Genomic DNA, 17,369 nt, shown 5'->3' with positions numbered 1-17,369 from the left:
GCCCCCCCTCCTCCATTCCCTCAATACTTTTCATATAATCATAGAATCACAGTACTCCAGGTGAGGTCTGACCAGGGCAGAATACAGTGGTACTATTACTTCCCTTGATCTAGATGCTATACTCCTATTGATGCAGCCCAGAATGGGATAAGGCAAAAGATGGGATAAGGCAAAAGCAGGCAAACTTTAATTTATTTCTGTACAGCAGGCTTTGCTAAGCTGATTCCCCTCTGTGTGCTTTGGACTACAACTCCCATCTGCCTCTGGCATCGCAGTTGTGGTCCAAAGCACGTGGAAGGTGCCAGGCTGGCAAAGGATGCTGTTCATTCATAATATGAGTGCCCATGTGCGTAGTATGGGATATGCCTTGTCCTTGCTCTTGCATAACCACAGCTGGCCCTCAGCAGGCTCATTGAGAATGTCCCTTTTTATAGCTGCTTGTCCTGACCTTTCTCTGATCCTCCTTATTATTTCCCTGGATTTCCCCCCTTTTGGTGTTATTAGACTGGAGTCAGTTTCACCTGGGCTCTGTAGCCCCACCCACGTCCCCACTTTGTGGCACCTCCCCTCCTGTGCCTTGGCCCCTCCCCTTGCCCCTCCCCTCCCGTGCCTTGGGCCCACCCCTTGCCCCCCCCCTAGTTTTGATCCTGGGTACGCCCCTGTCTGCTGCAATAAATTCTTTACCCAAACTTGGGTTAACCAATATCCTTTCATGTCTCTTATTAACGTGGGTCTCTTGCAAACAAATTATGTCTAAATTTAACTTTTTCAATATGTGACCCACCTTGTTTCTTTTTTTATATATCATTTAACCAATTCACATTCCATGAGAATAATTTGAGTTTCATCTTGTTTCAAATATACTTTATTGGAAAACTTTATTCAAAATTTAATTATAAAAAAATATCTCTCCCTCTAAAAAACTTTGTACTTTGGAAATGCTTCTGTTTGTCTTTGGCAAAAGAACAGCTGGCTTCCAACTCTTAAGAATATAATATATACATATATATGGGGAGTTATTACCATCTTACTCTTAGTTGAAGCTAAAAAATAGATTTCCCCCTCCCTCACTTTTCCCTCATCTATTCTACAACTTTATCTCTTAGTGCATTCTTACTTCTTATATTTCCCCCTGTTCTTTGGCAGTCCCTTCTTCATCCAGATGTTCTTCTCCAACTCCATCCTCCTCCTCCTCTTCTTCTTCTTCTTCTTCTTCTTCTTCTTCTTCTTCTTCTTCTTCTTCTTCTTCTTCTCCCTCATCGTCCTCCGAACTGCTTGGGTCTACTTCATCTTCCTTCTCCTCTTGTTGTTCCTCAATCGGACTGACCTTCTCCCCTCCCCTCCGGAGCGTGGCCGATCGTGGCTGCGGTAAAACCGGAAGTCCTCATCTCTGCAAGCTTTCACCTTCAAGGAAAGAAAGGCACAGAAGCAAAACTTTACAACAGCCCAGAACTGTTTGCAGCATAATTCTATAGGGCCCCCCGGCTCTGCCTTAAGTTGTTGCCGCCCAGTCTCTTACTGCACTTCCTCCAAGTCAGGGGTAGGCAACCTAAGGCCCGTGGGCAGGATGCAGCCCAATCGCCTTCTCAATCTGGCCCGGGAATCAGCGTGTTTTTCCATGAGTAAAATGTGTCCTTTTATTTGAAATGCATCTCTGGGTTATTTGTGGGGTATAGGAATTCATTCACCCTCCCCCCAAATATAGTCCGGCCCACCACATGGTCTGAGGGATGAAAAAGGTTACTGACCCGTCCTCCTCCAGATCTTCCAGGATGAGTTGTTCTGAAAGGAAAAGAAGAGAAGGTGGGGTTAGACTTTCTTACACACACAAACACACACATACACACAAAGAGGGGGGGAGAGGGAGGGAGGGAGGGAGAGAGACTTTCTCAGTGTAGACATGGAAATAAACATTACCTTCATATCTTCTGGTTTTCATCTCCACTGGAGGGGAGGAGGAATTTGGGGCCTAGAGGGAAACATGCAATAAGATTATTTTCTTAAACCTCAAAATAGGCCTCAGACAGAGACCTTTCCTAAGAAAGCTTAGGGACTGGCTGCAGGGTCTTACCTTTTTGGTTTTTTTGAACAGGGGTCCACAGGGTAAGGCACAGGTGGAGGGGCAGGTGGTGGGCGAGGGAGAGGACATTGGGATGGGGGAAACTTTGTTTTTTCGAGACAGGCGAAGGGCTCGCCTCAGCCTGGAAAGCCTAGAAAACAAAAAGCAAAATGTGAGAAATGGGGCTCACAGTTAGTACTCTCCTTGGGGCACCACACACACACACACACCCGAATAATAAAAACGCACTGAGACAGGATTTCAGTTTAAAGGTTAATGGGCAAAATTTAGGCCACAACTTTATTGATTACAGCAATGTGAGTGGTATTGGCTAAGGCTTTGGCAATAACTATACAGTGGAACCTCGGTTTACGACCGCAATCCGTTCCACGGAGGCAGTCGCAAACCGAGGCATTCGCTTGCCGAAGACATGCTCTCCGCATGCGCGAAGCGCCAATAAAGCGCTTCTGCACACGCACGATCTGCACAGATCGCTTCTGCGCACCTGACGCCGCAGAACCCGGATGTAAACACTTCTGCCTCCCAAGCAGACTTCGGACAAGATCTGGAACCGCGGATTCCTTTACTGGAATACCCTTGGTACCTGGAGGGGCAGGTGATGGCCGCACCTCACCTCCCCCACACTTCACCAAGCCAATGCCTTACAAAGTTGTGACGCTTGCTAAGAAGTAGGCGAAAACCAAGAGGCCAGTGCCAATTTGCCAAAAGGAAAAAAATCCTACTTGGCCCCTGTTCCAAAACAGGCGACCAAGCGAAGTCCAGAGCAAGGCCAAAGCACACCCCTAAATCTAGGGCGGGTTTTGGGCGGCGTGAAGCCAGGTAAATCTCCCCAACAATGCGCCACCGCCTTTTAAAGGCCCCCCTCGATCACCTATAGCCTGTGCGCAACGCGGACCCTCAATTAAGAGGATCCGATATGCTGAAAGAAATCCTACTTACATGGTTTCTCACTTCTCTCACAAGCACGGAATGATCCAAGCGTAGGAGATCCCCAGGACTTCTAGAGCCCCAACGGAGATGTCACAATGACCCTCGTGATGCCCTGAGAAAACCAGCAGCCACAAGCAGTGCTGCTCTTAAGTGACGCCACTAAGTTTTCTCACATGGTTTTCTTCCATGTTCCACTTTTTATAAATGTGCATGACGTGCCTCCTCCTTTGGATTCCAGCTGACGTTGTTCCTGCACCTACTGAGCACTAAGCTCTCTCCTATACCTGTCCCATACCAGCCAACATTTCTCCCATGCAAATAGGAAGGTCTTATTCCATTATTATTATTATTATTATTATTATTATTATTCTGACTGGGTTGTCCCAGCCACTCTGGACAGTTTCCAACATATACAAAAACATAACAAAACTTTAAATGTTAAGCACACCACTTCAATATCATGTCCCGATGCTCTAAGGTAGGTCTTTCCTGACCAGCGAGAGCCAATGGATTTGCATAGGTGCAAGGGCCCAGCCAGTAGGGAATGAAACTTGTGACTATTCCCTGTGTTAGAGGGTGAGGGCTGCAAATATGTGAACCAGGAAGAGGCATGGTGCTCATCCGCCATGACACCCACATTCCTGCAGTGAGGTTGGGGCTGTGCCGACACACAGGTGGAGCCAATCCAGCTCTTCCACCCGGGTCCACACCCAGCCCTCATCTCACCGCTGCTCCCTTTAGGAAAGCTGCGGCAGCACCCATTTTAGGGGTGCAGCTCTGCCGCATGGCACCAGCCACAACGGATCAGGGCAGACATTTATTTCAACGCTGGCATGGTAATTTTCAGACTTCTGGAATTGAATGAAAGGGAGGAAAAAATAAAAGTAGGCACTCCCTACTTGTTTTTTTACTACACAGCTATGGTGTTGCTAAAACGATCCCAGGCTCCTGTCTTCAAAGCTGATAGACCTTTAAATCTTCTCCTTGGGCAAGCCAGAACAGTTGGTTTCACTCAAATTTACCCATAGAAGCTATTATGATGATAGCAAAATATTATTGCTTTCTTTAACACATTATATAGCTTGGAAGTCGATAATAGTTCATGAAACCAAAGAAACTGAATATTGGGGATTGCTTTCTTGAAAGCATCACCACACCAAAGATGATGTGCCAGGCTCCTGGCAGGGGCGTAGCCAGGGAGGCGGGGGGGGGGGAGCTGCCCCCTCTAAATCAAGTAAATCAATAAAAATACTTAACTAACTGACCAATAGTGTCACAGATAACTCGGCTCTGCCCTTACCCCCCAAATAAAGCCTGCCCCACAATAAATCCTGTTTACACACATGGCTCCTGGTATCAATTTTCCAAATCCAGGATGGTGCTTTCAAGGACGCAATTTCAGCCACATTTATTCTGATCCTTAGGAAGAACTGTTCCCTTTCCTCCATCCTCTTAACAAATACAATTGCCCCCGTGGCAGGTTTGATCCCCATATGGGACAGCCATATATTTCTGCATTGCAGGGGGGTTGGACTAGATGATCCTCAGGGTCCCTTCCAGCTCTAAAATTCTATGATTCTCATGTTCTCATGCTACCCTGGTGCCAGCCAGGTGTGGCCAGTTTCCTCAAGTACTTGAGGAATTGCAGCCTGTCATAAGCAAAGATCACCAGTGTTGAAGCAATGATTCTTCAACATCAACTACGGTGAACTGGTCATGTTTTGTGGATGCCTGATCGTCGTCTTCCAAAGCAACTACTCTAGTCCGAACTTAAAAATGGAAAGCATAATGCTGGTGGTCAACAAAAGAGGTTTAAAACTGTCTCAAGGCATATCTTTTAAAATGTAGTATAAACACCAACAACTGGGAAACACTGGCTTGCGAACGCTCCAGTTGGAGAACAGCCTTTACCAAAGGTGTCATGGGCTTTGAAGACACTCGGAGAAACGTGCTAAGAGGAAGGCATGCTTGGCAAATCCACACTCCCGGAAACCAATGTCCCCACTGTGGAAGGACGTGCGGATCCAGAATTGGGCTCCACACACAGTCTCTTACGGACTCATTGTTAAAACCGTGTTTATGAAAGACAATCTTACCCAGCTACGAGTGATCGCCGAAGAAGAAGACAGCTGATGGGCAGCAATAAGCCTCTCCTCTCTGCTGGGATTGCCAGGTGGCATATGCTGTGCCTGTTCAAAGATGCCTGTTGCTTACAGGTAAAGGTAAAGGGACCCCTGACCATTAGGTCAAGTCACGGATGACTCTGGGGTTGCGGCGCTCATCTCGCTTTACTGGCCGAGGGAGCCGACGTTTGCGACAGTTTTCTGGGTCATGTGGCCAGCATGACTAAGCCGCTTCTGGAGAACCAGAGCAGCGCACGGAAACGTCATTTACCTTCCTGCCATTTACCTATTTATTTACTTTCACTTTGACATGCTTATGAACTGCTAGGTTGGCAGGAGTTGCCTTTAGGTAAAGGGACCCCTGACCATTAGGCCCAGTCATGACCGACTCTGGGGTTGCGGCGCTCATCTCGCATAATTGGCCAGGGGAGCCGGCATACAGCTTCCAGGTCATGTGGCCAGCATGACTAAGCCTCTTCTGGAGAACCAGAGCAGCACATGGAAATGCCATTTACTTTCCAACTGGAGCGGTACCTATTTATCTACTTGCACTTTGACGTGCTTTTGAACTGCTAGGTTGGCAGGAGCTGGGACAGAGCAACGGGAGCTCACCCCGTCGTGGGGATTTGAACCGCCAACCTTCTGATTTGCAAGCCCTTGTCTCAGTGGTTTAATCCACAGCGCCACCTGCGTCCCACTTATCTACTTTCACTTTGACATGCTTTTGAACTGCTTACAGGTAAAGCCATATGATTCTAGTTTGCGTAAGGGAGTTTCTACCCAAAGTATCTACCAGGGAAATAAAGGGTCTGGAAAGGTTTACCTCGCTCAGAGCTGCCAAGGGTGCATCACTTGTGAAGATAAAACTCATTAGTATTTCGTATCCATCTCTTAATAAACAACACAACACAATGTGCTTTCAACCAACGTCAGACGATAGAAGGGAGCTACTGGTAAGTTTCCACCATTTATTTAGACACCTGAGATTTTCACAAATTTAAGCAGTTGTGTTAAGTCTAAGAGCTCAATTCTCAATAGCCTTTCATAACTTTTTCAACAGCAGAGGTTTGGTGGATTAAAAGTGTCAGAGCCTCCGACCCTCACTCCGATTCTGCATCTTATTACAGGAGTCCTGAAAAGGAATCGTGCCTCTTAGGGCAGGGACCACACACTCAGCCGTGCTTGGGAGAACAAACAGGGAAGGACAGGTCTCCTCCTTCCACCATAGAGATAGATGAGAGGGAGAGAGGGAGAGAGGGAGAGAGGGAGAGGGAGAGGGAGAGGGAGAGAGAGAGAGAGAGAGAGAGAGAGAGAGGAGAGAGAGAGAGAGAGAGAGAGAGAGAGAGAGAGAAAGTGGAGGAAATGGGGGGGATGACAATAAATCAGGGCAGGTTGACAGACGCTTTCTGCATTGCTCTACATTGCACCCTGGTTATATATACCGAGGGACGTTCAGTGCAAGAGCCTGCTTCCGCTCTGGTGCTTGAATAGAAATTGGGGGGGGGGGGGGAGACACTTTTCTGTATTTTAAAATGATTTTATATGTTTCCCTTCCTGCTGCCCAAGGCTTTTAATATGATTTTTCAGGATAGAAGGAGAAAATAGACAGTCTAGGTGGTAGGGATAATTTAATCTTTTAGGACAGTAAGTGTGAAAAGGGAACCGTGTGAATAGGCTGCCTTCACCCTGTCTTTTTAAAGCACAATGTATGCAGATTCTTTGCCTCAAAGAATTCTGGGCATTGTAGTTTTCCCCATTCCCGGCCTTTTTTCAGCGGGAGAAACTGGCTCCCGATGGGCTTCGGAGAGGCGTTGGAAAGCCCTTGGCCCCGCCTCCTCCGTCCGAGGCAGCGCGCATGCGCGGTGGGGCGAGCTGCTCGGCTCTCTCCGCCCCTTGGTCCCCCCTCCCCTTGTCCCCGCTCCTCTCTCGGAGGAAGGTGAGCCGGAGGGGCCCCAGGGGAGAGACCGGGGACAAGACCCTCCAGAAGGTGCCTGGGTCCCCTTGGGGGGGAGGGGGGAGGGAGGGGTCTGTTCTGCTACTAACGGCCCCCACCAACGGCTGGATCCCTCACTCACTCACTCCTCCAGCGCTGCTTGGGGGGGGGCAGGTGGGGGTCTTCATTCCTCCAGTCAAGAGGGGAGGGGCACAATGCTTGCATCCCCTAGTCCTGCTCTGTGAGGGGGGGATTTAGAGTGGGCCAAGCTCCCATCTCCATCCCTGGAGGGCAGCTTGCTAGGTGGGGGGCAACTCCGTATTTATGCTGTGGGGGATGCAGAACTAAGCTCTCTGTGGCACAATTAGTCAATTAGTTATTTATTTACATGATTCATTCTGTATCCACAGAAGCGCTGCGTGCGCAGATTCGGCGCTTCATGTTGCAGACCTTTCAGGTTGAGAACGAGGCTCTGGAATGGATCCCGTATGCAACTAGAGGTACCACTGTATATAGCATTGTGCTGGATGCTACCGCAATATTAGTGGTAGCAATTGTTCAGAGATTCTTGTTATCATTTTACCTGCCATTCTTACATGCAATTCCTTCTCCGTCCATTTACTTGGGAGTAAGCCCCATAGAATTCACAAGGACTTAGTTCTGAGTAGACATCATTAGGTTTATACTGTTAGTCATTTCCCCCCCATTAAATAGTCCATAGAAGGTGAGACAGTTAAATCAAGAGCTGCTCTGTTGATATGAATCCACAATCCTATACCCACTTATTTGGGAGTAACCCCCATTGAAGTCAACGGGGCTTACTTCTGAGTAGACATGCGTCGGCTTGTGCTGTAAATTAGCCACACTTTCATAATTTAATGGGACTTAGCTAGCTGCGACTAACTGATTTCAACAGAACCAATGTGTGGCTAACTTTCAGCTCACACCAATACATGGTTCCATGTGCATTCACAGAATCATAGAACTGTAAAGTTAGAAGGGGTCTTAGGGTCATCTAGTCCAACCCCTGAGGCACAGTCTTTCCTTAAAGAATTCTGGGCACTGCAGTTCCTTAAGTGTTGCTGGGTCTGGCAACTCTGTGAGGAGTAAACTACAGGGCCCAGAATTCTTTTGGGGAAAGAATGTAAAGGTGTAGCATGCACATGTAAAGCATGAAAGGGGGTTAACTCAGAAGTAAGTCCCCTTGTATGACTTGCTTTTGTTTTTTTATGCTTTCCCGTCCAGGACAGTCCAAGCTGTAAGATGAAGCTCACAACAGCCTGCACTGCTCACTGAAAAGCTGTTTCTCAGAAGGTTGCCTTGCCATGAGTGCTGTATCCCAGAGCATGCTGCAGTTGGGCCAGTGTTCTCCCTTGTGCCCCAAAGAAAGAGACACGCTAACTGGGGAAATGGCGAGGTTCATTCCGTGGTGGAGCTCTTATTTTCTTCTCAAGCTGTTGGACCACAGCAGAAAGTTTCTGAACATGGACATGGAAATAAGCATTACCTTCATGCTTCCTTTTGTTCTCCATCAGAGGGGCAGCTCTACAGGGAAACAAAGGGCCACATGCGATGAGATTATTTATCTAAACCTCAAAATAGGCCTCAGACAGAGACCATATGGTCTGAGGTATGAAAAAAGTTGCTGACCCCTCCTCTAGATCTTCAACGATGAGCTCTTCTGAAAGGAAAAGAAGAGAAGGCTAGCAGTTAGAGACTTTCTTATATACACTGAACATATACATGGAAATAGACATTACCTTCATCTTTGCTCTTCTGTCTCACGGGGGAGGAATTAGGCGCCTACAGGGAAACAAAGAGCCACATGCCATAAGATTCTTTATCTAAACTTCAAAATAGGCCTCAGACAGAGACCTTTCCTAAGAAACCTTAGGGACTTGCTGCAGGATCTTACCTTTTTGGTTTTTTGGAAGAAGGTATGGCGGGGTGGGCGAGGGGGAGGACTGCGGGGTGGGGGAAACTTTATTTCATCGGAAACGAAATATGCGTCGAAACCTGGAAAACCTAGAAAAGAAAAAGCAAAATGTGAGAAATGGGGCTCACAGTTAGTACTCTCCTGATCCACATCCCCAAACTGGTTTTTGCATTCACGAATCTAAGCGCGCTATCATCACAGAATTCAGTTGTGCATCAAGGCCTTGGCGCACCACACACACACACACTCCCGCCCGACAGGATTTTAGTTTAAAGGTTAATGGGCTAAATTTAGGCCACAACTTTATCGATTACAGCAATGTGAGTGGTATTGGTTAAGGCTTTGGCAATAACTATATCTGACTCCTGTCCGCCTTGCAGGAAGTCTGGAAGGGAAAACCACCAATAGAGGGAACTCGGTCGATGGCGACCATCTGAAGCTCACCCCGGGGTTCCTAGCCTCCCAAGCAGACTTTGGACAGGATCCAGACCCGCAAATTCCTTTACTGGAATACCCTTGGTACCTGGAGGGGCAGGTGATGGCCGCACCTCCCCTCCCCCACACTTCACTAAGCCAATGCCTAACCGCCAACCCTTACAAATCTTCCAGGATGAGCTCTTCTGAAAGGAAAAGAAGAGAAGGTGGCAGTTAGACTTTCTTACACACACAAAGAGAGAGGGGGGGGGAGGGAGAGAGAGAGACTTTATGAAGATAGACATGGAAATAAACTCACCTTCATGTTTCCTTTTTTTGTTGGAGGAATTAGGAGCCTACAGGGAAACAAAGAGCCATGTGCCATAAGATTATTTATCTAAACCTCAAAATAGGCCTCAGACAGAGACCTTTCCTAAGAAACCTGCAGGGTCTTACCTTTTGGGATTTTTCAAAGAGGGAATGGCGGGGTAAGGTGGAGTGGGTGGGGGAGGTGGTGGGGGAGGGGGAGGACTGGGGCAGGGGGGAAACTTTGTTTCTCCGAAAACGAAGAACGCGTCTTATCCTGGAAATCCTGGAAAAGAAAAAGCAAAATGTGAGAAATGGGGCTCACAGTTAGTACTCTCCTAATTGTGGCACAATTTAGGCCACAACTTTATTGATTACAGCAATGTGAGTGGTATTGGCTAAGGCTTTAGCAATAACTATATCTGACTCCTGTCCGCCTTGCAGGAAGTCTGGAAGGGAAAACCACCAATAGAGGGAACTCGGTCGATGGCGACCATCTGAATCTCACCCCGGGGTCCCTGCTGGATCCTGGCATGGCCCTAGCCTCCCAAGCAGACTTTGGACAGGATCCAGACCCGCAAATTCCTTTACTGGAATACCCTTGGTACCTGGAGGGGCAGGTGATGGCCGCACCTCCCCTCCCCCACACTTCACTAAGCCAATGCCTAACCGCCAACCCTTACAAATCTTCCAGGATGAGCTCTTCTGAAAGGAAAAGAAGAGAAGGTGGCAGTTAGAGAGGGGGGGAGGGGGAGAGAGAGACTTTATGAAGATAGACATGGAAATAAACTCACCTTCATGTTTCCTTTTTTTGTTGGAGGAATTAGGAGCCTACAGGGAAACAAAGAGCCATGTGCCATAAGATTATTTATCTAAACCTCAAAATAGGCCTCAGACAGAGACCTTTCCTAAGAAACCTTAGGGACTGGCTGCAGGGTCTTACCTTTTTGGTTTTTTCGAACAGGGGTCCACAGGGTAAGGCGGAGGTGGAGGGGGAGGTGGTGGGCGAGGGAGAGGACATTTGGAAGGGGGAAACTTTGTTTTTCCGTGACAGGCGAAGGGCTCGCCTCAGCCTGGAAAGCCTAGAAAACAAAAAGCAAAATGTGAGAAATGGGGCTCACAGTTAGTACTCTCCTGAACCAAATCCCCAAACTGGTATCTAAACCTCAAAATAGGCCTCAGACAGAGACCTTTCCTAAGAAACTTTAGGGACTGGCTGCAGGGTCTTACCTTTTGGGTCATGTGGAAGAGGGTAGGGCGGGGTAAGGCGGGGGGGGGAGGTGGTGGGCGAGGGGGAGGACTCTGGGATGGGGAAAACTTTGTTTCTTCTTCCTAGGCGAAGAACTCCTCTCAGCCTTGAAAGTCTAGAAAAGAAAGAGAAATGGGTCTCACAGCTTGTACTCTCTAATGCCTCTGAGCTCAAGAGGAATTCACTATCATCACAGAATGCAGATGCTGAGAGACATCCTACTTACATGTCTACCTTCTTCCTGTAACAAACGCGAAATGATCCAACCGTAGGAGCTCGCCAGGCCTTTTTGCACTCTGGTGTCCATTGAGCCAGCAGAGGGAGGTGTCACAATGGCTTCTGTAAAACAGGGGCTGTCCCTGGAAAATAGGGACACTTGGCAGGTCTCCTGAGGTGCCCAGATGGGAGACCACCAGGAAACCCATAATATGGTGCTTAGAATTATACAGACCAACTTATTCCTTAAATAAATACATATATATATATAGACACACTGCCTTTTTGTCTTTTCTCACGCAAGAATCTTTCACTAAGTCCGAAAGAGGCCTTCTGCTCACAAAAGTGCACCTGTGGGCCTGAGCCTCCTAAATAGCTCTACTTTGGAGCAAGGTTTTCTGACCCCAGTGGAAATTAGTTCCTAGTGAGCACGCTTGGGTTTGTGGTATGAGGAACAGGACACTGCTCTCCAGAAAGGGGAGAGCTAGCTTTATTCACGTTTGCCACATGTTGGTGTTGGTAAAGGGTAAAGGTAAAGGGACCCCAGACCAGTCCAGTCGCAGACGATTCTGGGGTTGCGGCGCTCATCTCGCTTTACTGGTCGAGGGAGCTAGCGTTTGTCCGCGGACAGCTCCCAGGTCATATGCCGATCATAAATTAGCCGCTTCTGGCGAACTAGAGCAGCAAACGGAAACGCCATTTACCTTCCCACCAGAGCGGTACTTATTTATCTACTTGCACTTTGACGTGCTTTCGAACTGCTAGGTTGGCAGGAGCTGGGACTGAGCAACGGGAGCTCACCCTGTCGCGGGATTTGAACCGCCAACCTTCTGATCGGCAAGCCCTAGGCTCGTGTGGTTTAACCCACAGCGCCACACACATCCCGTTGGTGTTTGAAAGTACTGCTAAATGCCTCATTATTTGCAAGGACTTTTCTGCCTTTTTAAAGCTCACTGTAGTCAGCCTCACACAAGCATAGCTGCCAAGTTTTCCCTTTTCTCAAGAGGAAGCCTATTCAGCATAAGGGAATTTCCCTTTAAAAAAGGGATAACTTGGCAGCTATGCACACAAGCAAAAGGACAGAGGCAGGAAAATGCCCATGTGGCAGCTACGGGGGCCTTAGAGAAGGGGGAACAAAGAAAAAGTGAAGAAGCTACACAGCACTTTCTGGATATATTTTGAGATTGAAAGTAGCCCATGAACAAAAGGACAGCTAACACTGCCCTTCAGCAGTGATGTCTAGTGCTTAATTTTTCCCCATGGAAAGGTTTCGATTTCACAAGTTCATTAGTGACAATGAATGGATGCAAACAGCAAATATTGCACTAGGCAAGCTTAGCAATTTCACCATTCAGTTTTGCTTATTAAAAGCTAGTAAAATAGACACACTAAATTAGATCACTCTCTAGGGGTGGGGTGGGGAACCTCTGGCCCACCAGAAATTCCTATTTAGCCAAGCTGGCTAGGCTTGATGGGAGATGTGTTTCGTCAGCATCTGGATTGCCAAAGCTTCCCACCCCGACTACGGCACCAGCAAGTCTTATGGTGCACATTGTCCTACGAAGATTGCCCTAATTTGCATAGGTAGGAAAAAATTCCACATTACTGGCTCTCAGATCTGTGCAACAGGAAGGATGGTAATGGATCATCATTCCTAACCCTGGCAAGAAGACGCAGCTCACAATAATGGAACTGGCAAGAATGGAAGTTGGAGAGCTGCGTTACAGCTTGCAGTTTGTTTGCAGTGAAACAAACCACCAGGCCAATTCAGGTGTAACATTAAGCCAAACCATGGTTTAACTCCCACTGGTGCAACAGCAGAGGGAAGAGGAGCAAAGTGGCCACTCTTTTCCAGGTACCACCAGCATGCTTGCACCTCTTTGGCTTAATGTTACATGCAAGCCAAGCCAACCTGAAGTCATGTTTGATTTGTTTTTCCCGTGGCCAGGTGTTATGTGCCAGCGCAGCACCTTTCTGAGCCATGGCTGCCCCATGAGCAGCATCCTTTCTGAGCCATGGTTTGCTTGGCTACCCCACCCAAGACACCCACCAAGCTGCAAAGGGAAGATCAGCTGGGAAAGAAAATGGAGATCATTTGTTATGTGTGGACCAGGTCATACTACAGTATAGGGATTATTAACTCCATAAACTACCAGGAGTTATCATATAGAACTTAGTAAACAAGAGGGAGAGGAGTCCAAAAAGTTTTAGCACCTGCAGAATCGCAAGCTTGGGAGTGTCCAGAACCATATTCACGATCACTTCCATCCATTTAGTCTTGTCTGAAAATCTGCGATTGAGCACAGAATTTGCACCAACAAGGGTGTCAGGACTGGACAGCCTTCGCTCCCTCCCCACTTCTTACTACTCGAGGGATACCTATTCTTGGGAATGTCAGGCAACCCCACCATTTTCTTTTGTATGCACATTTCAATTCACCTTTTAGAATGTCAAGAAAATAACTTGTTGAAGATAACATACCACAGGTATCAAGACTAGATGCTAGAAAGAGACTGATTTGTGGCTGAAATAGAATCCACTTTTGATCTGACCCTTACCTGTCCTTCAGTCATAAATCTACTGATATAAATTCACAAGCTGTTTCATTTTACTTTGGGTAACACATTACCTATTGTGGAGAAAGGCCTGTGAATAAAATACCTACTTCTCTTTAAAAAAGAAGACTACTATAGCTTCTAAACCTTGAGCAATATAGTATTCATTGGCTGTGGGTCATGAAGTTTTGCATCTTGCAGGCTGATGAACCACACTGGTTTGTTGACTGATTATGAATGCCTGTAAACCACACTGCTTTCTTCTTCCTCCTCCTCCTCCTCCTCCTCCTCCTCCTCCTCCTCCTTTCAGGCATCCTGACAGTTCTGACAGCTCCTTCCATCTCAGGTCACCTGAGCTCCTGACGGTTAATTTGGCCATAACCAATCTTGGAATGGCCACCAGCATGTATCCCCTGGCTATTGCTTCTGCCTGGAACCATGCCTGGCTGGGGGGCGATGCAACTTGCATTTATTATGCCCTGATGGGTTTCCTGTTTGGTGTCGCCAGCATGATGACCTTGTCTGTGATGGCTGTAATCCGCTTTCTTGTAACCCACTCTTCAAAGTCCAATACAGTGTAGTGAGTAACAAAGCGCCGGAGGGTGGCAAAGGTGAAACAGTTTCAAAGCTTTAGACTTCATGTTGAGGCCAAGGGCATAATATTTTATAGACCCTTTGTGTGAGTTTATAGATAAGATATATTCAGCATTACTGCAGTAAACAATAAGGACGGATATAGTCTGGCCATAAATATGTTTTGGGCTGTAAATTGAAACGCATAATACCATGTAGGAGTTCCAACTGTGTTGCTGGTGTGAAAAACACTGTTCTTGTTTCCACTGGCTGTGTACCTCTGCTATTAGCCAAAGAGAGTTAACCACATCTGGTGACCAATGGAAATGTCCTAAGCTTCCCTGAGAATGCTTTAAGGAGGCTTATGAATGTTGTCAGGCAATACACACAAAGGTATCACACGAGGCGAGTGTGTTCTATATAGCCATAACTCAAGGAATTATTCTTGTACATAATGTGTCCACAGCCCAAGCAAAGGGTCATGACTTACAGAGCATGCAGATGATGCCATGCTTGGTCTTTGCCATCTCCAAATAGAACCTGGGAAGCCTGAAAGCCAGGAGAGCTGGACAACAGAGCTACAAGGATAATTGCCTGGCAGATTTCTAGGTTATTCAAATAGTGTTGGTGTGTAGAGTCTACGTTCTTTTCTTTTCCTAGGTCAGTGATGGCGAACCTATGACACGCGTGTCAGACGTGACATGCAGAGCCCTCACTGCTGGCACGCGCCCCATCGGCCCATTTGCGCTGTTGTTGTTGTTTCCCCCCCCCCATTTGTTCTCCAACTCCTCCTACAGCTTGTCTCCGCTACAGCTTGTCTCCGCTGTTAAAACCCGGATCCTTTGTTGTTGTTGTTGCTGCTGGTAGCCAGAGATTGGTTTTTAACCCTTTCTGTGCTGTTTTTTCTGACGCTTTGGCAGACTATGATTGGGTGTAACAGCGCTCATTTTTTAACCCGTTCTGCGCTGGTTTTTTTGGCGCTTTGGCAGACTATGTTGGTGTTACGTGTTAGTTCCAGCGAAGGTATTATTCGTCATTTATTTCTGTTCTCTTTCCCCCTAAAAAAGTGCAGCAGCTTTGGGGCATCCCCCCCAAAAGCAAAACATTTTTGCACCCCCCCAAAAACCCTCCAAACCTTTGGTCAGCAGCTCCCCCCAAAAAGCTCAACAACTCTGGGCACTTTGTGGTAAATAAGGGTTTTTTGGTTAGGTTAGGTTAATAATTAGTTTTTTGGTTTATTAAATACAGTTATATATTACAATTATACAATTTTGTTATTTAAACTATAAATATCGCAAAATTATGGGTTTTTTCCTCGAAGTGACACACCACCCGAGTTATGCTCTGTTTTTTGGCGAATTTTGACACACCAATCTCAAAAGGTTGCCCATCACTGTCCTAGGTAATACAATCAACTGAAAATTCATCCATGTTTCTATTGACTTAATCTGGCTGTATGCAGCCCTCTGGGCCATGTTGCCTCTTAGGCTGGGGGCATTACGGCCCAGAACCATTTGGCACTTCCTGCACCATAGCCTGGAGCCAGTTCCACAACTTGGATATAGTCCGGTGGGTTCCTAAAACCTCTCAAGAGATGCAGAACTTCAACAGGACTTCAAATGCTGAAAAGCATGGTGTGGGTCTGTGTTGTTGTGAGCAGAGTATTTTTGTATTTTAAAGAGCAATAGGATCACAGTGCTCCTTTGACTCAGACATTGATTTTTGTCCCTACAAATTGAAAATTATTGTCAAAATATTGGGGAAATAACAAAGCACTTATGGATACTCTGGACTGGGCTGTTTGTGTGTGGTTGCCTCCATTTGAGTTTCAGACATTGAGCTATTCCTCTGTTTTTCAGTTGTTAGATTCATTGGTATGAAAGTTTATTGTATTAACAAGAAATATTAAAATTAATAAGAAGTAAATAAATATTTATACCCCACCAATCTGGTAGGGTTTCCCCAGCCACATACATACTGGGGACTAACTTAATGATGTGCCTGTATATTGTGAGACTCTCAGATCTTACAATACATGGGCTCATAGAGGAAGCATGTGGTGTCTATATTGCTATTCTATGAGATGCTGAGGTCCTGGCATATTTTCTTCTTTTGGGTCTTAGGATAAAATGAACGGACAGCCTAAAATGAATGCAAGAGCCAATTCTTTAAAAAATCTCTTAAATGTTAAGGCACTAATCCTTCATTTCTCTCACCAATTTGAAATAACAGATAGAAAAGGAGAAAATATAAAAAGCCAGCTAGTAACTAATTATAAGTGGTTGTTTTTACAGTGTGGGATTCCTCAGCGCATGGACACCATATGCCGCAGTCAGCTTCTGGTCAATATTTCACTCCAGTGAATCAATACCGCCCATCGTTACCTTGCTGCCATGTCTTTTTGCTAAATCCTCAACAGCCTACAACCCTTGTCATTTACTATACTTTCAGCAAAACTTTCTGACGTGAAATAAAGCGCCTCCAGTGCGTCTGTAGTCAGAAAGTTTACTTTAGCACCAAGCATCCCACCATAGCCATGTGTCAGTGATTTGGCCAGGAAGGGATAACGCACACGTTTCTTCATTCAGAAAGACAGGCAGTGGAGAAGTTCCAAATCCATCAGCTGCAGCTGCAGAAGTCTTTCTTATTTGAAAACGTTGCTCCAAAGTCCAGATCATGAAATCTCCCAGGGAAACACTGCAAGGGCAGGAATTCCTATGAGGTTTATAATAAACTGCTTTCAGGATCCCTATGATGAATTCCGAGGTCTCTGTTCTTTATTTAAAAAGACCTGCCAGCAAGAAATGAGGCCTCTCAAGGAATTTTGAGCACATGGACTACATGAGAATTTGCTATATTCATAGCTGGCAGAGGAGGTAGTTATGCAGTTAAAAGAGATTGTAATGTTAGTGAACTTGGCATTTGTTTTTGTGCTTTTGTTGGACTGTATGTGATGCTGAGCTCAGGTGTCAATGATGGAGTCTCAAGAGGCACAGGCGTCTTGAAGTATAAGAAAAGACCTTTGCTTAATGGGCTGTTAACACCTCCCCCTTC

The 17,369-nt window shown here is 46.5% G+C and overlaps 2 long non-coding RNA genes and 1 pseudogene across 2 annotated transcripts; 2 read left to right on the top strand and 1 right to left on the bottom strand.

Moving 5' to 3' along the window:
• Nucleotides 1-760: 760 nt before the first annotated feature.
• On the bottom strand, nucleotides 761-2,418 carry LOC148686143 (uncharacterized). The gene is made up of 4 exons (XR_015948827.1): nucleotides 2,072-2,418; nucleotides 1,918-1,969; nucleotides 1,749-1,782; nucleotides 761-1,404 (listed from the first exon to the last, which is right to left on the bottom strand). It is a non-coding gene; the product is annotated as an uncharacterized LOC148686143 (long non-coding RNA).
• A 4,536-nt stretch (nucleotides 2,419-6,954) lies between these two features.
• Nucleotides 6,955-8,833, top strand: LOC148686142 (uncharacterized). Its single transcript, XR_015948823.1, has 3 exons — nucleotides 6,955-7,069; nucleotides 7,477-7,566; nucleotides 8,312-8,833. It is a non-coding gene; the product is annotated as an uncharacterized LOC148686142 (long non-coding RNA).
• Nucleotides 8,834-13,922: 5,089 nt separating this feature from the next.
• On the top strand, nucleotides 13,923-16,947 carry LOC148686141 (opsin-5-like; annotated as a pseudogene).
• The last annotated feature ends 422 nt before the right edge of the window (nucleotides 16,948-17,369 follow it).

This window comes from Zootoca vivipara, chromosome 3 (genome assembly GCF_965207765.1).
Source record: "Zootoca vivipara chromosome 3, rZooViv2.hap1.1, whole genome shotgun sequence".
NCBI classification, from domain to species: Eukaryota; Metazoa; Chordata; class Lepidosauria; order Squamata; family Lacertidae; genus Zootoca; species Zootoca vivipara.
Note: the sequence above shows the minus strand (reverse complement) of the source record. Positions and strands in the feature narration are given on the sequence as shown.